Source organism: Ambystoma mexicanum, chromosome 3p (assembly GCF_040938575.1).
Source record: "Ambystoma mexicanum isolate Mex_15411 chromosome 3p, UKY_AmexF1_1, whole genome shotgun sequence".
In the NCBI taxonomy this organism is placed as follows: domain Eukaryota; kingdom Metazoa; phylum Chordata; class Amphibia; order Caudata; family Ambystomatidae; genus Ambystoma; species Ambystoma mexicanum.
In genome coordinates, this window is record NC_090925.1 from 450,385,496 (window position 1) to 450,411,117 (window position 25,622).

At 40.1% G+C, this 25,622-nt stretch overlaps 1 long non-coding RNA gene across 1 annotated transcript; it reads right to left on the bottom strand.

The window, feature by feature from the left end:
• Positions 1–16,477: 16,477 nt before the first annotated feature.
• Positions 16,478–17,164, bottom strand: LOC138579551 (uncharacterized). The gene is made up of 4 exons (XR_011304061.1): positions 17,052–17,164; positions 16,863–16,966; positions 16,630–16,727; positions 16,478–16,534 (listed from the first exon to the last, which is right to left on the bottom strand). It is a non-coding gene; the product is annotated as an uncharacterized lncRNA (long non-coding RNA).
• Positions 17,165–25,622: the final 8,458 nt, after the last annotated feature.

Genomic DNA, 25,622 nt, shown 5'->3' on the forward strand with positions numbered 1-25,622 from the left:
GACAAATTTAAATATTCGTGTTTTTGTATTGATTGCAAGCTGATTTTCTTCTGCATACCTTGATAACGCTGATAATTTCTTCTGGAATCCTATTGGAGTTTTATCAAAAAAGAAAAAGATCATCTGCGTACACTAAATAAGGAATGTGCAAAGACCCGAGACAAGGTGGGTAAGACTGAACATCCATTAATACTTTTAAAAGATTGCAGATATAAAAGTTAAAATGTATTAATGCAAACGGGCAGCCTTGTTTCAGCCCCAAGTTGGTTACAATCCAGTTAGATAGAAGACCGTCAGTGGAGAGTTTGATTTCAATACTCGTATTAGAATAAAACTGTAGGATCAGGTGATAAATATAATCAGGGCAATTGACCTTTAAAAGTTTCTCCCACAAAAGTGAACGTGATGTAGAATCAAATGCTTGTTTGAAATTGATTAGAGCAAGATAAATTGGTTGCTTCTTTTTGGATAGTTTGAGCTTTGATGGCTGATATAATGAAGAGATTTAGAGCAGTGCCAATCCCTGGTACAAAACCCGCTTGATGTATATCCATTAGCTCATGTTCCTTAAGCCATTTAGTAAAGTCCCTGGCTACTAGATCCTGCTAAAATGTTTCCAAGGGCGTCTAAATGTGCAATAGGGTGATAATGTATTGGATCTAGTTGGTCGCCCGATTTAAAAATTGGGATCATGATCGCTTCTTGCCAGGAAGAGGGGATTTTGTTTTGTTTTATGATATTTTGAAAAATGAAATAAAGCACGTCGACCCAAGCCTCAGGGTTGGCTTTGAGAGTCACATTATTCAACATATCCTGTCCCGAAGTTCGCGAATCGCTCAATTTTTTAATTATTAAAATTATATCCAAAGTGTCAAATTCTAAACCCAAGAAATCAGGCATCTCAGTATTTCTGCTGGTCAGATCTTCTCTAGGTTTCATAAGAAGTGTTTGATAATAATTTGTCCACGTTATTTTATCTATATTATTTAATAGCGTGGATGTCTGAGCCTTTAGGGTTACTTTATTTATCGCCTTCCATATGTCCCCTGTTTTTTTTATAGTAAGGCTTTTAGCATTACTTCAACATTATTTTGTTTTTGTATTGCAAGTAATTGTTTAATTTGATTTCTATATTTGTTTTTTAGTTTTTTGTTAAGAATTTGGTTTTCATGTAGGAGTAATAATCTTATTTCTCGACGTAGCTTTCTTCTTAGACTAGATATGTCAGGATTCCACTGATATTTGTGAGCAAAGATTGGTTTGTTAGGCTGAGCACTGGTTTGAACTATGATTTGAATAAGATCATTATGATGCATTTTTTTCTGCTGCACTTTCATCGGCATGCAATTGCTGTTGTAAATGGTTTATACGATGGGGGGTACACTTTATACGATTTCTTGCATTATTTATATCCAATGATCCCTTGCAATATTACAAATTGTCTTTGTTGTGAGCGCTCCAGCAGACCTCAATTAGATGATGGTCACTGGCAGTAGTGGGAATAATTTGAAAGCCAGTTATCATATTATTATTTGATTTATTAGAGATTTATTAGAGATAAACACATAGCCAAGAGTTGAATGTGACTTGCCTCTAAACCAAGTCGGCCTAGGAGAGAGATCATTGGTAAAAATGCCATTTACCATCGAAAATGCCCTAATTTTCTTTAAGGATAACAAATGTACTGCCCTTGAGTTAATGGAACTATCGGAGCACCGCAATAATTTCATGTTGAAGTCCCCAATAATTATTATATTTTCAATGTTAGATTCTAAAATGGTCTGATCTAGTACTTGTTCAATTTTATCCATAAATTGCAAGGCAGTTGGGAATAATCATTGTTTTAGGAAAAAAAGGATGGTAGTTATTAGAAGTACAAATCATTACTGGTTGAATCCCGGGATCAGGACTTTTCCAAGGAATGATAGATAATAGCAAATCCATTCTTGTCGCTACTGGGAGACCTGCAGCCGGTCTACCCTTAGCTGCCTTAGAAGCAGAGATTGCCACTACTTGATGATCAGCCCAAATGGGTGTCGATGTCATCCATGTTTCCTGAAGTATGACTACATGCTGCTCCAGATTGTATGGCTAAGATTTATTTTGTGCAAGGTCTCTAGCACGTGATACCCAAGTCTATTTGGATTCTTTAACTTGAGCAGAATTTCGAGGATTTGTGTTGCAATTGCAACATGATGGGTTGTCTACATTCAGATCAGATTGTTGCTTTGTAGAACAGGTCAACTGTTGGTGCTCTTGTATCAGTCTTTCCAAAGGTATAGCTTCAAGCAGAAGACCTTTCTGAAGCAACAATTGTCTTTGATACCAAACATAGTTTTTGATTATTAGTGAAGACATTTTTATTTCCACAATATCTTGATGGGCTGGTATGGGATAAGAAACACCATTAATATCTGATGAATTAATGTGTTTTAATTGAGGAATGGCATGGAATATACAGTCTCCCTGTTCGGAAAAGGATCTGTGTAGATTCTGTCAATCATAGTAAGTCTCAAAGTTTCTTACGTTAAATTCTCGGGTAACCAACCATTATTATGATCAAAACATTTATCTTGGGGTAAAGCTGTCTCATTTTCCCTGTTAGATAATGGTTTCACTATATCCTTGATGTTTAGGTTTGTGTTAGAAGCTGGAAAGCTGATCTCGTTTACAACCACAGTTGTTTCAGCTTTCAATGGAGAGCCTTAAGAAAATGGTGATCTTTTTACAAGTTTTTTTCTATTTTGCTCCAGGGTCCTAAAAGGGTTTGAATATGATCTAAGTTAACACAAAATATTGGGTTCCGTAAGGGAGGATGAGACCTGCCTTGATGGAGACTTTGATGAATAGTTTCCAATATCGAGATATTAATGTTCGAGTATACTGAAAAATTCATAAGGTCTTCACCAGAAGAAGGCTTATTCACAATGTTTACATCATTCAATGTTGGTATAAACTTTATACAAGACACAGGAAGATCAGTATCCTTACCTTTAAGTGACGACACACCTGTGCCAGATGAGCCGGAATCCTGTTTGTTAACTTCAGGAGGGACTAATTTGTCCACCACAAGGGAGGGCGCATCTTGCAGGACAGGTAAAGAGATGTTCGCTACGAATCTTTTAGTTTTTGATTTCTTTTTTTTAAGATTTGATTTGTCATTTTTTTTCTTTTGGAATTTTCAGATAAAGATTCATCATGATCATCATGTTGATCAGACATTTTTCTTTTGTTATTTCTTTTATGTTTTCTTCTCTTGTTCTGTGAAGGATGATGGAAGATGTCAAATAAGTGGCTAGTCACTTTGGATTGTTCTAAATCACTTTGAGATTTTAATGAACTTGTATCTGCTGTCACAGCGGGCATCCTAGGAGGACAGGGAGCCGTTAAGGTTGGATTTAAGTCCTCATTTTCAGGCACAGTTCCTTCAGGTATGTCATCACTGGAGACAGGGGTAACTATAACATCAGGCTCGACATTCTTCAGTGGCAGTTCCAATTCCAATTTTAGCATTGATGGTAGATTCAGCACCAACCAATGAAGTTTATTGATCAGAGTGACCGATCTTGGATGGTAGCACGCGAGTCAAGTAACTCGAAGAGTTTGGTCAATGTAAAAATTGATGTATAGATGGCAGTGAGGGCCGAGTCTAAGGACACCAAAACCAAAAGAAGGTAAACCAAAAGAAGGCGGGGAATTGGTTTGACAAAAGAAATAACTTCAGAGGCCCCTGACATCTGGGAGTCAGGGGATGAGATGATGTCATTGTGGCAGTCAGTGGGGAATATCTCAGGAGAATTAGATAGTCTAGATTCAGCAGGCTCTCTGACTGTAACCTTTTGTCACTTTTAGGTTGAAATAGGCAGTCCGCCATGTTATCAGTTTGGGTTGAGTGGGCAGCCGGGTGAAGTGAAGAGAGTATTCCATCTTTTTTAACAATTTCCAAAGAGCCAGAGGTATTATCAGTCATCCCCTTGTTCATTCCATTAAGGACCTGCAAGTACAAGGCAGACTGATAGGCCTGTGGTATGAAGCTGGGAGTGTGAAAGCTTCCTTCTCTTGGAGATCAGGCTTGATCCTTATAGCAGTCTTGCATGGTTTTGTCAGATAAGCAATTCGAAGCGGGATTCCCTAAAGCACTTCCAGACAAACCGGTATTTGTTTGAACCAGGTTATTTAAATTGGGCGGTAAATGATGGCTTTGATTTGTGGTAAGTCTGTGTGTGTGTGTATGCTTAGTGCCTCAGAGCCAAAAACAAGGGGGGACAGCTGAAACCCCGGGCATATGTGGACTGGGAGGCGTGGGACATAGCAGGGAGGAGGAAAGGACATACCCATAGTTAGCCTTAGCATGATTTATCCAGCTATAATGATTAGAGAGCTTGCTAATCAAAAAGAAGCTTTTAATCCACAGTTTTACAAGGTAAGGAGCACAGGCTGTCAGCCTGTAATTTTTATTAAATGCTAAACGCTAAGCACAGGCAACAGCCGATGATACACTCCACGGCTGCTACACATAGCAAAGGTTAAAGTCTAATTAGAGATATGGAGTGGGAACATGCGGTGTGTGTATCCTCGCAAGCAAGCTCACAATTGAGACTCTCCCAGTCTTGCGCAGATAGTAAGTTTGCTGGTTTAGCAGAATTTACTGTGATGATTACATTCTGTGAGGTAACATGGTACATGGAAGAGCGTGTACAACAGACAGCCACAACTCTTACGATCCCATACACCGCTTTGTTAACTGTATTATTTGCTCTCACAGATAATGAGGCTTACAAAGGATTCACGCCCATAAGGAGGTGAAAGCTCATAGCACTGCAGCACAGCGGCACAGTGGACAGCTGACAGTACTTGATTGGTACTTGCTGTTGTGCGTGCGAGCTGGTGCGTGCATGCTTCTCAATATGTAGTCACGTAACAAAGTGCGCGTGGCTAAGAACGAAAGATAGAAAACAAGGAAAAATGTAGTCTTACACGCTTAAATGTAATGAAGTATAATTCAGTATAAGGTCCAATGATGAATGGGGCACAAGTGATGAAGGTCTGTAGTACCCAAGCAGATTTCAAAGTCCTGTATGCACGTGGGTTCGGGGAGCGTAGAGGCAGGGTCTCCTGCCGGACAGCCGACAGTACTTGATGGGCACTTGCTGTGGTGCACGTGCACTGGTGAGCGGGTGCTTCTCAATATGTACTCACGTAACAAAGTAGGCGTGGCTAAGAAGGAATAGATAGAAAATATGGAAAAATGTAGCATTACACGCTTAAATGTAATGAAGTATGATCCAGTATAAGGTCCAATGATGAATGGGGCACAAGTGATGAATGTCTGTAGTACCCAAGCAGATTTCAAAGTCCTGTATGCACGTGGGTTCGGGGAGCGTAGACGCAGGGTCTCCAGCGGACAGACAACAGTACTTGATTGGTACTTGCTGTAGTGCGTGTGTGTTGGTGCGCGCCTGCTTCTAAATATGTAGTCACGTAAAAAAATGGCTGTGGCCAAGCAGATTTCAAAGTCCTGTATGCACATGGGTTCGGGGAGCGTAGAGGCAGGGTCTCCAGCCGCACAGCCGACAGTACTTGATTGGTACTTGCTGTGGTGCACAGAAATGGATGAGAAATTAAATCTCTGTTGCTGGATTTCCATCAAAGGAATGGGAAATAAGGGTCACAGGTGCAAAACTCAAAAGAAGTAAATGATGTGGAAACAGAAATTAACTGGAAGAATTATATCAGCTAGCCCATGTGGCCGAAGCTGTCCCTTACAAGCAGAGCATTTCTTCAAAAGTTCAACATTTTTCCGTAATCCAGATGGATAACACCATGGAAGGCGATTGAAAGACTTCTGCCCAACAAACATCAAGGGGAAGGAGATGTGCAAGAAAAAAGAAGGAAAAGAATGTGGGTGGGAAATCATTAGTGGTTGAGTCCCAGTAGAGGAAAAAACGAAGAACCGCAAGTCAAAAAAACTGAAGAATGCTGGCACAAACAGTTATTAATGTCTTAAGTTCATCATTAAATAACCAAAAAAAAGGAACTCAGCGAGGAACACCCTGAACAGTCTCAAGCGAACTCAAAGAGAAATCTGATAGGGAAGTCCAATGTCAAAGCGAGTTTGAGGGAAGGTAATGATGCTCCCAGTATGGCAGACTTGCAAATGATTAAAGTAACCATTGGCACACAAACTGACAACATAAAACAATGTAAATCAGATACTTCGCAACTGACCACTTTAAGGAAGGATGGAGAGACAGAGATAGGGGTAAAAGATCTGCTGGGAGCTCAAGGTGGTGTCAAATGTGGTAATAGAGTAATAACTCGGGTGCACATTTTTCTCAAGAAAAAGAAGCAGAATGGAAATGTCAACTTAGATTGCGGAGAGATGGTTAAGTTAGTGCCCATATATTCCTTAAAGGGAATAAGAAAGAAAAGATTGTGGAACGCAATTCAGTTGTAGATGTTCAACCAATTGCTGCTTTAACCCAAATGGCGATCCCCACAGCCTTAACAATTTCGACTCACCAGAAGGAGAGTGTGGAACAAATTAGGGGAGGGGTACCCCCACTGGTTCTGGAAATTGGTAATAGCAGGGGAGGACGAGATGTAGGAACCAAAGGAGAAATAAGTCATCTACAGCAATTTCCGGTCGATAAGGATCAAGTGGAGGGTCAAGAAGATCTGGCTGCTTTTGCAGTACGAAAATTGTGGCTATCAATGCGAACAATAAATCCCTGAATCGCGGTGCGATCCTATCCATCTTTAAGACAACATCAGATCTATATCTGTTTACAACCAAAGACATACAATACATGACATTTATGAACCCTCAAAGCACTCATATGGCAGAGGTCGTCTTTGCCTCGAATTGGGGTTTAGGGCTGTCGTTGCCGCTGGAAATCAACTAAAACAACATGGTTTGGATGTACATGAAACTTCCCAAGATGGAAAGGAGCAGGATATGGAGAGAAATTTGGGAGGGGCAGGGGAGGTTGGGTTCAAACAAGAAAATTGTAAGAAACAAGGGTTGATGCATCTACCAGAAAAGAAAGATCCATAGATGGCAGTAATATCTATGCTCCCTGGGATTACAGCCCAGATATTTCAGAAGTTAGGAGTTGGGAAAGGTTAAGATTCATGTGTTGGAACACACAGGGCTTCAGTTCCTTTAAGAACATGGTAATGGGAAAAATGATTTAATCTTCTTCAGGGAATCCTGGTTGGTAAATGCCCCTCAATTAGCAGGATTTCATATTTTTCACCAGGGCGCAACAACTATTGGGAGGGGGAGGCCAAAGGGGGGCCTGCTAATAGCATGCAGGCAGATGAGATTTAAGGAGGCTGTCCCTATTCCTACCAAATTGTGGCAGTTTGTTTAACGATACCAACAGATTAGGGTATAAAGGAGATAACAGCAATTAATTTGTCTTGGAACCCCGCATGTGTAAAACTCATGGAATTTCAAGAAGCACTTGTCTCTATTTTGACTGAAGAAAAGCTACTTCATCCAGAGTCACACATCTTAATTGCAGGTGATCTACATTCAGAGTGCATCTTGAGCACAGAAGCCGGTAATGTATCAAGACATAGTCCAATATCGGCGAATGCTAGAAAATGGCTTGCATTCTTTTCAGAATGGGGTATGCAATCGGTGAATGGCTCTATGGAGGGGGATGTAGCCCCTGCAATAACTTGGAGCCGTGGGAAATCCTCATCCATTTTGGATTACATAATTATGTCATCAGAGTTGTTTGGAAAATGCACTCAGTTGTCAGTGCTGGAGAGTGGTTAGAGTGACCATAAACGTCTCATCACTTCCTTTGATTGAAAGTTTGTGAAACAAATAGATATGTGGTCAAAACCAGTTGAGATAAACTTTCAGAGAAACGATCTGACTAAATATAGGAAAGAGGGGGTCCACCTAAATGAACTTTTATATGACACTTGAAATACCTTAAGAAAGGAAGAACTCAAACAAAAGTGTAGTCCGCTGTCTTTCCATGAATTTATATGGTCTGTACAAAGTCTGCAGGAAGTGTCATTAAGTAAGCCTAGTGTGCATGTCCATAGTTTTGATGAAACTACCTGGTCCATAAAACGGGAAATGAGATCTTAGATAAATTTGTTGCGAAGTAAGATCGTGGATAAAGCTATATTAAGCAAAGAGATAAAAGCCATTAAAACTAGTTATTAGTGTTGGTTGAAACATCAAAGAATAGTACGCACTAAGAAAGATGGAGAGCACATGCTCAGAGGCTTAAATGAAAGATCATCTCATGGCTTCTGGTCTATAATTAATGATACTAATAAGATCCAAATTATAAGCCAGTTTAATGCGGTAGCCGAAACTGTATGGGTGGATTACTTGGCTAAGCATTATAATAAGCCGTCAGGATCCTCTAAGTTAAAAATTTCAAATGAGCCATGGCAATTGGAGATCCAAGATGAGGATATAGTAGAGCTGATAAATAAATCCTCCTCTTCCAGGGCAGCAGGGCCAAATGGCTCAACAAATCAGGTCCTGAAGGGGGGTGTAGATTTGTGGTTGAGGATTCTGGGTGAATTCTATAGAGGAATTGTTTGCAATAAATCTATCTTGTTGTCTTGGAAATCTGCAATTGTCATCCCCATCTTTAAGAGGGGGTATAGAGGGAACCGCGCAAAGTATAGGGTTATGTCGAGAGTAAGCTTTTTGCAAAACTTCTATTGAGAAAGCTGGAAGAATGGGTAAACATCTATAATATTCTTTCTAAGCAGCAGATAGGCTTCCGAAAGGGTCAATCAACATCACTAAATGGAGTGGTGTTGGCTGCCCTGCAGGAAAAAAAGAAATCAAGAAAAGATTGTAACCTGTATGCTGCTTTTAGTGATTTATCTAGCGCATTCGATTGTGTAAACGGAGATCATCTTTGGTTTAAACTGGTGAGCTGGGGTGCACTAAAATCTTTAGTTAATCTGTTTGCATCTCTACATGAAGGTAGTATGGTAATAATGCATTTGAATACCGAGGGTCAGCTATCAGAACAGATTGGCATAGGTAGAGGGGTGCGTCAAGGGTGCATGTTGCGCCTTTTCTATTCAATGCATATTTGGCAGACTTTGGGAATGAAGTCGATCCTGCAGCATTAGCCAGACCTAAGATTGGCTCTACCTCAATAAAGTGGTTAATGTATGCAGATAACATTGTTTTGATAAATAATACACCAGTGGGTCTCCAGAGATTATTGAATGCCCTGGATATATTTATGCAAAAGAATGAATTGATCGTGAATCCAGCGAAATCAAGGATCCTAATTTTGGGCAAAAGGGCACAAATGCCTATAACAAAAAATGTTCCTGGTCGATAGGAGGTAATTTGATTCCTATAGTGGAGGACATCTTATATTTGGGCTATGTGTTGTATGCCTCACCTTCAATACATTTAATTGTGCGCGAGATTTTCTCAACGGCGTCTCAGTTTACGTCCCAGATGAAAAAGATCTATGGGCTCTACTGTAGGTTTTTTATGATCCCTAGTGTTCGATTTAATATGTCAAAAGTTATACCAGTTCTCATGTATGGGCTTGAAGCAACAACATTGTCATGGGATGTGAATTGACAGCGAAATGTGGTGAAAATATGGAAGGAAGTGCTAAAATAGCCGAACAGCCTACCTATAACATCTTTGAGATTTGAATTTGGTTTAAATTCACTGCAATCTCAGGTAGATTGGTGATTATTATCTTTATATAGTCTGATAAAGATACTGCAAGGTGATACTTTGTATGAGAACCTAGGGTTGCACCTTATAGTAGATCATTCCCCGACATTAAAAAAATGTGAACTCTTGGCTGGGAAAATTATTGAGAAAAGTGACAGTGACTTAGCCACATTAATCTCTTATCCAATGAAAACAAAGAAGGCTCGATTGAATATGGATTGGATAAAGACCATCTATCAAATGAGGGGGTCAAAAACATCAACCTCCTTCACACTGTGTGATAAAAAAATGGGTAGTCTTCCTAAATATCTAATAAAGTTTCCAGATCAAAGAATTAGAGGAAACCTTCTAAGAGTGGGACTCAATGTGATACATACGGGAGCTGTCCTTGAAAGGTGGGGTTTGAGAGAAAAGATTAACTCCTTATGTGTTGAATGTGAAGATCCAAAAAACAGACCATAGAACATCTAATGAGAGCATGCCAAGGAACATGGAGGAGTAGGGTGAAGTATTTGGGTCGTTTTGTTGCTTCATTTGATTCCCTCTCATCAAAAATGTTTTGGTAAAGGTTGATAGCGGGGCATGAGACAGCCTTAACTATTAATGTGATTCACGTCCTACAGCAAATTGGAATAATTCCGAAGGAATACTGTTAGGATACTTGGTTTCCATTTCTCCATGTTAGTATAACGAAGGTTGAGAATTTTGTAATGGAATTGCTTATTAATTAATTTATGAGCTATGAATTCAGAGTAAAATTTTAACAAAGTTAAGGGCAATGATGACATTTGTTTGTAATTATTGTTTTATAGTTTTTATTTCTTCCTTTTTTCTCGTTTTGTACAGTTTCTCTTGTATTTGTGAAAAACAAAATGTGGTTATAACACAATAATAAAAAAAATGTAAAAAAAGAGAAACCAGATTTACGCACATAGCCTTACTAAGCAATCTTTTTTGGCATTTTTGACTGAAGCTCTGAAAAGTCTCAAATGACAAACTTGGATAAAGCTCCTTCCACAAAATGTCATTTAATGGTTCTTTTTGCACCTCCCCACAGATGCGATCTTGCCAAAGGACAGCATTTTCTGATGACCACACCTCATGGGCAAATAGCTTTGCCTCCAGGTAGTTCACCAGCTCTGAAAATGTGGCCTCTACTTGGGACATAATATCACCTCACAGAATGTCATTTAATGGTTCTTTTTGCACCTCCCCACAGATGCGATCTTGCCAAAGGACAGCATTTTCTAATGACCACACCTCATGGGCAAATAGCTTTGCCTCCAGGTAGTTCACCAGCTCTGAAAATGTGGCCTCTACTTGGGACATAATATCACCACACAGAATGTTTTTTTTTTTAATGCACCAACTGCCCATGCTGAATACATTTGCCACACCCAGTAACTGCCTTACAGTCTGTTCTCACAAGGCCAACACACCAAAATATGTTAGGGGTTTTGTCAGAGGGCTATTACATACTTGGGTGGTATTTAGACTTGTGGTAAAATAGCGGTAGCATGGTAGCACAGTGTTTTTCGAGTAATGCCCTATATGATGAGACGAGTATACCTCTCCCTTATTTGTGCATTCTGTTTAGGGTTGAATGTAAGTGCAGACGATCAGACTTCGCACTTACAGGGGCAGAACAGCAGCAGCTGTTTTTCCTGTCACTTATTTATGAAACCAGGCAACCGTCTTTGACGGGTGTGCGCAGCTGTCAGCATGCACAGCTGACACACTCACATGGATCATATGTTTTCTAGCTTGCTAGCTGGTTCCTCAAATTTTACCTCCCACTTTACCACATGTGGGATATTGTTTACCGCTTCTGGGTACACTTTGACACTTCCTTATTATTTCCCCTCTTTTAAAAATAATCCACATAGACACAAAAATGCAACTCCACCGATTTGGTTTTTGCAAATGCTTTTTTCTTTTTATATGTGTTGTGATTTAAAAATAGGTTCTGCGATACACATTTTAGAACTAGTTCAGCCTTCAGCAAAAGATACATGAGCCACATTTGTTCATAATGGAAATATTCAATTCTTCTGACCCAGATCTTGAAGCCAGACGTGGTTACAGAATGTACCATCTAAAAGAAAAGACATAAAGCACATAGCACAATAGCATGTCAACTTTTCCCTGTCACACTTCAGTGATTCCCAATTACCCAGGTCAAAGAAAGAGAAAACAAACATTCTTTTCAAAAAATTCTGACTGTCTTGACTGATGGAATATCACACAATTATCTGCGCGCTCCAAAAGGTTTCACCAACACTCGTTTCTAATGTGTAGATTTCTGCATTGCTTATCACGAAAAAAAAGGCCCTCCCTGAAGTGTCTTATCTACAAGTGGGAGTATTGCAAATTTCACAGCTTTGGCAGCCCAGTGAAAAGCTAGTGACCTCACACCGACCCGTATTTCTCAGACTGCTGTTTGGAGAGAATCTTGCACTCTCTTCACAGCCTGGCTCTGCCCTCCTTGCACAGGCCAGATTCCCTCTTGGTATCTTCTCTCTGCCAAATGATGACTGAAGTTCCACCTCCCTTGCAGCTCGATGTATACCATAGGCCTGTCAATCTTACTGACCCTGCCTCTTTTCCTGATGTCTCCTGTCACCCCAGCTGATCGTCTAGAATCATGGCATTTCTCTCTCCGAACACCCCCGCTCTCGAGCACATTTGTATCAACTTGCTTCCTGCAAAGCACACCATAATGCCTTCTGAATGAAGAAGACAGCCAATGCATTTTGCACGCACATTTACTTCCACTGAACAACACAGAATCTGCCATCTGAATCATTTACACTGCTCTGTTAAAGGGTATATTAATTAATTACTGGGGGAATGTTATTTAATGGGAAATTGTTAGTTGATTACTGTGGGTTAGCTTATTCAGTGCAAACTATACAGATGACTCATTCCCTATAACATTTTACACATGCTCAGTGCATTTCAATTTCCTATCTTTGCATTTATTTCACTGCCTCCATCGAAAGCAATGTCATATTTTTCTCAACAGTTCACACCATTTCACATGGGCAATTTAAGTCTGCCATGGATAAAAAATGCCAGTTGGCTCTGATTCAGGTGTTGAAACTTGTTGGATGAAATTGATATGGTACTTGATGAAACAATGTATGTTTCTTATCTGCCCCTCCTCCAACTGCTTTACCGCATTTGAAAGACCCCTTGGTGAAGACCACTTTAGAGTTGTTCTATTGTGCATTAAAACTGATGAGATGCTTCACCTGGTAACCCAAGTCGCACTCCTGTTTGATTGGCTAGGTGACTGTTCCACCAGGACAGCCACCCTGCTGTGTGATTGACAGCCAGGCTGTGTCAATGGGGAAAACTTCATAAATACAGGTCTCTGGGATTGAGAAGGCAGAGTCGCCACTGGATTCAGAGAACTGAAGAGAAGCTGACAGAAGAGGACCTCTACCACAACTGAACCTCCCTGCTGGGGGTCTGAATCTCCAAACTTCGATGACAGGGAAGATCTGTAAGGAATCTTCTCCCCTTGAGCTGATGGGAACAACCAGTTAACCAAACTGCAAAACAGGCCTTGCTCCTCTGGTCGACGTTGCTGTGCACAGCTACAGTGAATGGGATAGCAGGGAAGACCGGACCCTGCTTGGGTTTTAAGGAGCGCACCTTTTATTTGTCGCTTTGCTCTGCTGCTGGTTTCTTCCCTGGGCAGTGCAGGACTCCAGTCTTCCGCCTTCTTGTCAGTCCGACAGTCGCTTCAGGAACCGTGAGCCTGCAGGACCTGCCAGTAACCTGTGCCTCAGCTACAGCATTCTTCTGCTCTAAAGGTACTGTGCTAACCCGTTTGTTTGTTTTTTCCAACCGCGGTTAAAGTGTGTGAAATCTTTCGCCTATTCCGAGGGCTTGTCCTTCTCTATTCTTTAAAGTAACTTTTCATCCAACCAACTTTGTTCTGAACTCTTAGCATACTTAACCGCAAACTGCCCTGAACTGTGTGATACTCTGTAAAGACTTTGGTCCATTGACTTTGGCCCAGGCCCCTTGATTTGATTTCCTCACTGTAGTTCCTTTTTCTAGATTGCCCTGCTTACTTACTTGTTGGTGCTGCTCAACTTTTGTCTAACTTTGTCTTTCCCCCCCTTTTAAATTACTGGAGTGCCATTTTGCTCACACTTCATTTTGAGCTGAACTTGTCCAGAATCGATTGGGTGTGGTGTAGTGTATTAAGATTGTGATTTTTCAACTGCTTGATAATAGTGAAATGTTTTATAACTGGTGTGTAAATAAATGTATATTCTTTTACTCAGAAACCTTGAGTCAGTGTTTGTTTGAATCATAGCAATTGCTGTCCTTTGTGTAACTATTGATACTGCTCACTTTACTCTTGAGATAAGTCTGGCTGCTCAGCCATCACTACCTCTTTACTGTGTAGTGCAGGCTTGTACCAAAGGTGAATTTGTACTGTCACTTGTAATCTTAATTGTGTGTGGTGTTCCCAAAGGGTACTGCATATAATTCTGCCTAACATTCTGTTGCTACCATAAGATCTCTAGGTGACTCTGTGGAATCTATTACCAATGCTTTTATACGATCAAGGTTAGAAATCAGCAAAGCTGTCATCTGCTGTGCTATAAATTGGAACTAAGGTCAACTATATTTAGCCATTAACCGGGACAGTGTAATTTCATGTATTATAACCATGCCTTATTTTGAAAAATGGTTCTTTCCTCACTGACAGTGCATTTGTTTTTTTATAACCATAGTATTACGATGCTTAATTCTGACTGCTTGGGATATCATTCTACCACTATGCATTTTGTTTGCGTGGTAACCAGGACAGTGTTAATTTCTTTCAATACATCAATGTCTTACTTTTTCTCCTTGGTCCCCGAGCATTCTATTTGGGCAGTGACCATGACCGTTTTCCTTACATTTATTATGACCATGTCTAACACTGACATCTTGGGCTTTTACCCATGTGCAGTATGTTTGAGTATTCACCTGGGCATTGTTCATATTTTCTCTTGGACAATAACCATGCTTTATTCTGGCTATATAGGCTATGCCACATGACCACATCAATAGACACAAATGGGTGGTTCATGTGGAGGTCTATGGATGACATTGATGATGATACTGAATCACCCTAAATGGTGCAACAGGTTGGCCTTTGGCTGAAAAGGACACCTTTTGAGCAAGCCAGTCCTGATTAATCCTGTCAAACCACATATCTGGAAGTGCATACCGAAGAAGGGCCAAGGGTCACCTATTTATTTTGAGGTAATAATGGGTGTAGTTTTTTAATGAGAACATACTGTTGAGGGGTTGTTACTGAATTTAGAGCATTTCCTGGAACATACCCACCCATTACACATTGTACAGACCGCTGGTCTTATGCACTCTTATAAAGCAAAGAGTACAGGGGAATAGGGGCTCACTTGTGTCTGAACTCTCCTAGAATCCTATGATGTAAATCATATATTTTTGACCTAAGCAGAATTTAAGGGCTAATTCACCCCTGTTTACAAGCCCTTAAACAAGTTAGAACACTTACAAGACATTTCAAATTTGTGGGGTCTGGTTCTGACCCCAAATATTGATGCAAGGACACAAAACACATTTAGAAATCAATCATGTCCTTGGTCATGGAAAAGAAAGGGACTGTATGATCCCTTGATTGCTTGATCTATTATATTGTGCTCTGTTATTCTGCATTATACTGTGCCAGGCACACACTAAATAGAATTAAGTACATAATATTGGAAACATTTTATTTTTGGGAGCAAGAAACACATGTTAGGCACAGTATGGTAAAGTGTACGCAGGAGTTTAGCCAAATATTGCCTACTGTACAGTTGAACAGAAGGGGAGGAAGGGTATGGCACATTTAGAGTTAGCAGAGGGTGAAGGTGTATGTCTGTGTGTAGATAAGCCATTGATCTGTGGGACTAAGTGGGAAGGGATGTGTGGGGTTGCAAGGAAGGAGAGCTGATGACGGCCAATAGACTTGACATTGGCCTGGGGGACTCTAAAAATTCGGTTGGGTTGCATTACTGGGGGGGCAGAGTGGGGCACAGTTTCCACCTATTCAGACACTACAATGTGTTTGATTTCTTTTTGGAAAGTTGGATATGGTCACCCTCAATCCTTGCATGTACTAATGTGAGCATGGTAGTTTTCACAAGAACAGAAAGGCCCACCCTATTGTTCACTCACTGTCTACTTTAATGACTTATAGCATGTAATTGGGCAATTGGATACCTAGACTGATCTTCCTTTAACCCACAGATAGTGCCGGAGATATGGGTATGTGATGTACCAAAAGGGGGAACAGGTTGGGTTTAATTTGTTAGCAATATAAGGAAGGTAGGAAAAGGGAATTGTCAACAGTCACTTATTCTCTAAGTGATAAATTCACATTTAGAAAAGATATAAAAAAACTTTAATAGTAATTATTTTAAGTTAAACATTGTACATATATAGATACACAAAAAATTTCATTTTCAAACACTCTAAAATGCATGCATGGTCAAAACCTTTACAAAGACTAATTAAGACTCGTAGTTCTAAAAAAATTAGGAGCATATGGTGGTCTAGCTGTTAGTATTTAACCTAAGCTTTGGGTCCTGTAGTTTATCGTAGGGTATTAGATCTTGTTAGATCTCTAGCTATTTCTGTGCAATCTAGTTAGACTCATAGATTGCCAACTCAACATGTTTCAGTCCTCTATATCGGGTGTAGGGACTTTCTTCAGGAGTAGTCTTAAACATCCATATTGAGTGATCAGTCAGATTGTCTGGAATCTTCTTTAGATGAAGAGTCTTTAGTTAAAAAGAGAGGTGACTGTTGACAAAACCAGAAAACCAGAGTCAATATTATATAGTATTCTGGTAACACAATTTAGGGTGTTATGAAGCGGAATTAGATAGATAAATTACCTTTCCGTTCTTGTGTAGGGGCTCCCTTTGTTGGTAGAGATAAATCCACATATGTTGGACACGTTCTCTTGGGGGAATATGTATTATTCCTTAGGTACCTGAAATAGGTTAAATAAGGGAGTCATTAGATCCGTTTTTCTCTTTGGGTCGGGATTAGCCAAAGTCCTAAATAAACAACCTAATGTTGATTAGTAGCCATGATGTAATTGGCGTATATTGCCTTTCATTCCTACCTTTTCAGGCGTGGGTAGGGTATTTCTTTCTAGTCTCTACCGGACGCTTGGAAAGTCGTCGCTGCGGGGCGGGCCATTTGATTTTCAAAACTCGTGTGCGGCGTCTAGAGGGTCAAAAGTACCTATTAGTTATGCCGTTGTGTCAAATGTTATAATGCGGAGACCTGTTGTTATTATAAAACTGTTTACCTTTGTTTCGCGGCAAAATTGCGTGTTTGTGCCCTTTCCGGGTCAATCCCTTGTTCCTAACTTGCGAAGGGTGTTCTCCTGGGCGGTCTGGTTGATGAGCCGCCGAACGTCTGTTGGTGCCGTTGGGAAACCTGAGTAGGCTGCCATGTTAGGTGTGTAAATACATGAGTGCCTGGTTCTCTGTGTTAGTCCTTCTTTTGTGGTGTTGTAACGTCCTACGAGGATAGCTGGCTAGTGTCTTATTTTACTGGCAATCAGGTTCGGTGTAGTGAGAAACATTAGTAGATCTCTAGCAAAGTGGTTCTATTGGATGTCGTTTTTTCCAAATAATTCAGAAATGAGTATTTAGATTTTAAGCCATTCAATGGACTCGTTAAGTCCTTTCTTATCACTTTGTGTTATAAAGATGAGTCTTTGTTCTTTTTTAAGAAGAATTCTACTTTTAGTATGGTGATCGTTCCCTTTGATCATTAGCAATACGGTCCATTTGAAATCTTCGTATCCGTGTTTGGCTTCTGAAAAATGTTTTACTAGAGGGGCATTTACTGTTTTGTTCTTAAGACAGCTTTTGTGTTCTTGCATTCTTACTTTTACTTTTCTGTTTGTTTTTCCTATATAATGTTTGTTGCAGGGACAGGTAATCATATAGAGGACATATTCCGAATTACAATTTGTGAACTTTTTTTGTTTCCACATTTCTGGTAGTCCTATATCTACTTCTTTAGTTTTTTGTGTTTGTTTACACATCATACATTGACCGCATGGATAATGGCCCACAATTGGGTCGTTGCCCCAAATTTGTGTGAGGCTTGGCGTAGAGGGTCTAATAGTCTTTAGTTTGCTATTGCTCACTCTGTTACCTATAGTGGCTGATTTTTTATATGCAAACATAGGTATTGGTATTGATGAATTGCCCTTTTCAAAGATTTTCCATTGTTTCTTAACTATTTGATTGATTTTGAGACTCAAATTAGTGAAGGTATTCACACATACAAGGCGATCGTTGGTAGGTTGTTTACACTTATCTTCCAATAAGGCGTCGCGGTTGTTATTGAATGCTCTCTTTGCGGATTTCCTCACTAGTTTTTTAGGATACCCTCTTTGTCTAAGTTTTGCAGCTAGGTTCTCGGCTTCTTTTTCAAATGCTGGTTTTTGGCTGCTATTCCTTTTTAGACGTAAAAATTGGCCATAGGGTAAATTGTCTCTTAAATGTTTAACGTGATGGCTTTCGTAATGTAACAGGGAATTTTTCTCTGTGGGTTTGTGGAAAGGTTTCACTAGTAGTCGGCCTTCTTCATGATAGATAGTAAGGTCTAAGAAGTCGATCGAGTGTTTTTGAATGTTGATAGTAAACTGCAGATGTCGATTGCAGCTATTAAGCCAGTTGAGGAATTCTTCAGCTTTTTCTGCTGTTCCTGTCCAGACCATAAGTATATCATCAATATACCTTGCCCACGATTGAATATTGTCTTTAAATGGGTTTGTCATGTAAATGTATTGTTTTTCGAAAAATTCGACAAACAGATTTGCTAGGCTGGGGGCCATAGTGGCTCCCATTGCTGTGCCCTCAACCTGTTGGTAAAAGGTTTCGTGAAATTCAAAATAATTTCGTGTCAGTGCAAGTTCTATGCACCAAAGGATGAATGAACTTGGTACAGGGTCGTTGTCTAGTCTGTTGAGTAGAATTTCGCTTATTGTTTCTAATGTGGCTTGTTGTGGAATATTGGTGTATAAAGAAACAATGTCTAACCCTATTAAGTAGGAATTCTCAGGGTTATATGGTAGATTTTCATACTTAATTTGTGCCAAATGGCTTGCACTAGGGCAAGTACCAGATGGGACCTGAGTGAGTGTGGGAGTGAGGAGAAGGCTGTGTTACCTGGACAGGTTTGTATGAGGAGAATCACACTTGATGGTGTTGGCCCTGCCAGGTCTAGTGCACCACCACTCCAACATCATTCCCAACATCGTTCTCCTGAATACTCTGCAATAAAACACAATTCAAAAATTGAAGCAGGCATGTGGGTCAGCAAACCTGCAAGGGGATGGTAGTCAGTGGTTTCATAAGAGTGGTGATGAGCAATAAGAGTGGGACCTGCATGGATATGGCTAAAAGATTTTTGGGGATTCATGTAGGTTCTGTATATGGCGTCAAATGTACTAGAGTCTTCACCCCTGTCCCTCTCTCACAGCACCCTCCTAATTGCTAATTGCTACTCTCATTAGTTTGAGGTTGCCAGACTATGGGGCTTGTATAAAGAAAGTTAAACAAGCAGAATGCATGAGAATGAGAGATACAGAGAGAGAGAGGGGGGACAGAAACAGACACAGAGGCAGATACAGAGTGGGGGAAAGACAGTGACAGAGAGAATGAGAAACAAAGAGGAAGAGAGAGAGAGAGAGAGAGAGAGAGAGAGAAAGAGAAAGAGAGAGAGAGAGAGAGAGAGAGAGAGAGAGAGAGAGAGAGAGAGAGAGAGAGAGAGAGAGAGAGAGAGAGAGAGAGAGAGAAACACTGGCTGGGCGGAAAATGATACACTGTGTGCAATGCCAACAAGCTTAGTGGTGTAGTTAATGTCCTACTGCAAATGGGCGAGGGATGTCTATCAGTGGGATGCTATAAAGAAAAGGTATATCATATTGTAATGCATTATCACATCACCCCATAGCAGATTAAGGTAGAGAAGAAAGGGAAATAATATAGCAAGACAGAGAGGGGCACACACACATACAGATGAAACTTTCTAAGACAAAGAGCGATCAAGAGAAAGAGAGCAAGCAAGTAATTAATAAACACAAATGACATAATGTGACATAACATGATATAACATAAGTTAATGCATTCAAAAAGTACACATAACTTTGTTGTAGGATAAAGAAGAAAGGAAGAGAATGTGGTGAGACACAAACAGAGAGAGAGAGACATTCAGACACACAGAGCTGAGAAACAATGCACCACAGTAAGAGATAATGAGAGAGATGGAGAGAGACAGATCACACACAGAAGATGACCATGACCATGCGAAGAGCAGCAGTGTGCAGGATAAATCACAGCAAGATAACGGTAACATAATGATAGCAAAAAATAAGGCAAACACATTGGAGAAATGAATGTGCCTGGCAAACCGCTTTAAGGGTGACTTTAGTGTTAGGTCCCATTTCCTCTTCTGGGGTTTCAGTGGTCTTCTGAGCTCTTGGTGCCCACATATCAGTTGTTGTTGTGCTATCTGTGTCTTGTAGAAATTCCTCATCATCCAAGGTCAGTGGATAATTTGATATCAAGAGCAACAGTGGTATTGCTTTATATTGTTCAGATGTTTCACCACCACAATGACCATTGTCCTGGCTGCAGAAACATGTGCATGTTACTTATGTTTGTTTTCTATCATTAGGGTGCCTTTTGATACCCCACAGGTGGATAATGCCGAAGTAAAGTACAAGCCGAGGTTGTAGAGAGAGGCTGAGCCGAATTGACCAATGCCAGGCCAATAATTGTATGCTGCTAATCTGTTCCCTGTGATGTTCCCTCGTACTATAACTGAAACCATATGCTCTGGTCTAAAGTATGTAACTTCCATCTGTTATGTAACAAATATGCCCTCAAATGAACTGGGAAAAGGGGACATGTACTCTGCTGCACAAACCACTTCACATAGGTTCCTATTCACTTGGCTTGTACATACATACAATTAGACACACTAGATGCAAGGATTATCAGTGCCCTTATGAGTCAACATCAACAATTTGCATTAAACAAGTTATTGGTTTATCCACTGCACATAGTCCATTGATTTAGCTTAGAAAGCTAATAGTGTTCAGATTCCTCCTAAATTATTGCATGCAATGTATATGTTCTATCATTTTCTTTTTCTAGAGCTTTTTATTTGCTAGTGGTGATTAGCTTTTCCTGCCATCACATGTTTCGACCTCTCCTAACACAGGTCTTCCTCAGGCCAATAAATCACCTCTCTTTAATGTTCTGATTAACCTTTATAGATTGTCCAGATAGGAAGAGCAATCTTGTTCAGATACATCTGATATATATTAGATGGTCTGATCTTTTTCTGGCAGTATGTTTTGTGACTTGGACAAGGTGGTGGAATGAGGAGCAGTTATTGAAGACCAGCATTTCTTTGGTTTGAAGTTGGCCCAAAATGTGTCTGTTCCCTGAAGGGGAGCAGGCAGTGGCTATCTGTTGTGAGAGGATGCATTGTATGTGTCCTCATCGATGAAGGAGACACCATCACCCAGTACACCACTGCATCTCAGATGATATGACACACAGCTTCTCCAGGGATATTCTGACCTCCAAACATCAGAATAGCATAAGCACAAGCTGTTAATTTTGTCGAATATTCTAGGCTTGTCATGAAAATAACAAATACATTTACTGACGTTTGGCATCCTTGTGTCATTGTCATGCAGGAAGGTAGGCCACAGAACATTAATATGTTTACATTTTAGATATTCGAGAACAGGACGTGCTGCTACAGAACATTCGAATGATCAGTGTACAAATGCTGCATACACAACTTAATATGTTCCATATATTGTACAGGGGAGAGTTGAGGCATCCCATACGTGATGCCCTTGCACTAAGCATACAATACACACCCCACACCTTATGTACATAAGCACAATCAAGTGTTAGTGCTGAAGTCTGCAACCTACCATTCTCCTGATGAAACCTTATATGGTCCATCACCATTGAATACAATGGCATGGGCTGGTGGATGTTGTAGTCCAAAACATCTGGAGAGCAAAAGTTTGTAAATCTCTGACTGTAACAATGTAACCTAATGCAGCATCAGATATACATCGAAAAGTAAAACCCTAATATTAGGCTGTGTTTTTATGACCTCCTGTATGAATGCTACTGTATGATAATACTTTGAGAATGGGCATATTCTGCTATGCAGTTGGCATGTATCTGCCAAATGGTGCGATTTCAGTCATTTTGTCTCTCATGCCAACAGCCGCTATATGCACAAGAATGGTGCTTGTTGTAAGCACTGACTCAGTACTTATAAACATTTAATGTTGCAGTATACATACCGGAGAGACACCCACTCAGAAATAGATCTGTAGTCGATGAACTGATAAACCGTGGTTACTCACTGTTTTCCAAACATAAGCTGCCTACTCCCTCACCATTCCTCAATACACCCCCAAATCTAATTCCTACCATCTCTGACCACAGATGATGATTAATAGGTAGAAGAGGGAGATCAGTTGCAGTGATTAATTCTACTTCAATTGCAGAGCAATCATTTCAATCACTTTCATGGTACACACAAGTGAAGTCCCTGATCTTGATGTACATAATAGAAGCTGGCACCAGAGGGAAGGAGAAAAGTCTATTTTGCCCAGGTCCAACATTGTCTACCAAGAACCTGATAAAGGGACATTGCTAAAATGTATTCCGGGGGCTGCATTAACACTAGATGTGAAGGCACTGTTCTTCTGTGACACCTGTCAGAGGTGGCAAAGCAAACACATTATATTGTAGCCTGCATGTGGGTGGGGGAAGATGATATGAAAGAAAAAGGGTGTACCGGACTACCAGGAGTATATTGGACATTGAGTAACTTAGAGTTCCGGTAAAGCAGCCCAAGCACATCAGTAAGATCTGATCACTGTACTGTTGGACACATGTTTTGTAAGGAAACAAATCATAACTCCAACAAAACATCACAGTATTGTATGTAGAACAATATGGGCACTCTAATGTTCAGCACCAATGCATGCAAAGGTCTAGCCTGTCTGGTAGAGAAAACTAAATGTTGGTAGTAATGTATAAATAATAATCAGCAACCATATCTGGCAGTTTCACAATTTGTTTGGAAATCGTGTGCTTTCTTAGGGCATGAACCTCTTTGGGTTTCATGCTATGCAACCACATATGTTGTTACACAATGTACAGACATCGGGAGATGTAACAGGAATAGGGGTGCAGCAAACCTCTACATGTTAGTCCCAAATCTGAGTTACTGCGAATAAATGAAGACACATCAGTCACAAAGCAAATATATAACAACAGTTTATTGTCGCTTAAGCGGACCCTGATTCATCCATGTCTGTCTACAGCCATAGAGAAGATGAGCGAAGGTATGGGGGGAAAGAAATGTTTTATACATTTCCAGAAAAGTTTAAATTTGTTCCAGTTTACTCTGTGCTCACAGTTCATGACCTGTGAAATGTGGGCATTTTGCTATGGCAACATGTGCTGCAGTGCTCTGCATCATCCCTCAGACAATTTACTGAGCAGAGCAGGGTGTAGGAGTATATCTTGTTCCTAGCTCAAGGTAACATTCTGTGTGCTCCATTTACTATATGTTGCTTCTAGCTAAAAGGTCATCCTGCATTTCTACTCCGTAGCTCAGCCATCAGAAATACCCATGGCATGAATTGTGCTCCTAGTCACACAATTAGCCTCGGAGAGTCAGGAGTCAAGAAGACTGGAAAGCACGTAAACTACTGATTAGCTACATTTGTGTCAGCTCTTCAAGGCCCTAAATTAAAGACAAACAATGTGCTCCACATTTCTCACATGTCTGTGCAAAGACCCGTTTAGATCTTTCCAGGCTGTGAAACTTCACCATATGTGAAGTGAAAACCCGAAAAGTGAGCAAAATGGCCAAGATGAAGTTTGGATGGCGCAATTTAATGTGTGCGCTTAGGCCAACACAACATAATACAGAACAGATGTACTTTTACATACCCTTAAAAAGTATTAAAGTTGTGGTTGTGCTTCGAAGTTGGATATCAAGCTCTTCCCTATGACCGCATATTTGTTACTCCTTTTGTGTCAGATTTGTGGATATTTTTGAATGTGGCCTTAAATATGACAAGTCTTATGATGGAGTGCAGGCAATCAATGCTAACTTGGTTTTGATGTTGGCAAATTTTATGTTCCTTATTTGTGGTAATTCATGGATTCTGCCACCTTACAGGGGACGTTAATTACAACTGGTAAGTTTCCAGTGAACGTGTCTTATCTTTAGAAGTGGTTTGGGAATTGACACTGAGGTTATGGTTTCAGTATGCCAGGTATTACTAAAGAAATGTTCAATGGGATGGGGGCGAGGGCATTATTGATGAGGTTCACTAAGGTAGCTTTCTGGGGCTGTACAGGGCACTTGGCCATTCAAACACTAGTGAGAATGGGGATTGGTAGTGGAGGGAGGAGGTACATGGTGATATCTTTTGTTGAGTAGCAGTAGTAGTGATTAGTTTGTAGGTGAAACGCAGGATAGTGGGTCAGGCCATTGGCCCTATGAGGCCTCAACAGGTACAAACAGGTGAGGTCCTTGTATTTGCACACCCTTTGATTAGGACTCCTAAAGAGGACTATTATAGTTTAGCCTTTTATGACTGGAGTACGTATGCAAAGGATTGAATGTAGTGTAAATAAGATGAGAAAAGAAGAGTTTGAAAGGATAGTAAATGGGTTTCTCAGTTTGTGATGCATTTGGTGCAGTACAGTTTCAAGATGCTAAGCCTGAAAGAAACATGAGCTAATTGTATGGATAATAGTGATAATTTGTTTTACAGCCTTGGAATTCATGACAAGGGATGTGCATATGAAGTGAAGGGTATGCATCAACTACCTATAGAAAAAGAAGCAAGGACATGTGATATGGGTGATGTATTTCTCTCACACATAACCATACCATAACATGTACTACTGCTTGAACCCTAAACACTGAAATTAAATATGGAAAACCCTACTTTACAAGTAACACATATAAACTATACTAAATTACAAATCTAAACACACTTAATACATTTTATATAAACAATTCATATCAGACATTGAAAATATAAATTAAAAAAAAACACAATCACTGACCTTCACCACCCCATATTTATTCTTTAAAGCATTTTTCTAAGGTGCCATCAAACAAGCAAGAACAACGTGCCAGAGGAAGAATCATGTGCCGGGAAGAAAATATTTTAATAAGTAGTGTTTTCAAATCTGTAGTTTTTCAAAAAATTTAACTGGAATGCGTTCATTTTGTACCACTTCAAAGATTGATATGCACAACTCATGTGCATGTTGTAGAAAAGTTTCAGAGAAATATGAATGTTCACTTGCAGATGCAACCACATCACAAATTGAAAATGTGCAATGCACTTCCACAGCCGCTGCCTTAATCAGTGTTTTAGAGTGGTTAATTCAACAGAGTGTGCAGTGTCTGCATGAATGTTTACAGTTTCCATTACTGTTGTCATCTGAAACAGCAAAGTCAAAGGTGAATTGCAATAGCATTCAACTACTGTTGTGTTACTAAAAGCCAATTCAGTGGATTCATGAAAAGAAAGACTACTGTTCTGTTTCTCTGCCAATATTTCCTTTTTAACAGGGACAATGTCCTCCCTTTGTCTTTCAGTAGCATCATCTGTCCCCTTCCTTTAAAATGGGCCTTCCCGGTACTTGAGGAGCATAGTGTAAATGTACAGAACTGCATTCTCAATGTCAGCAGCAACCTTAGACTCCCCAAACACTATTAACATAATCCTACCATTTTTCTTATATGAGACAATGCCACATAAGGCACGCCTTCCTTAGAC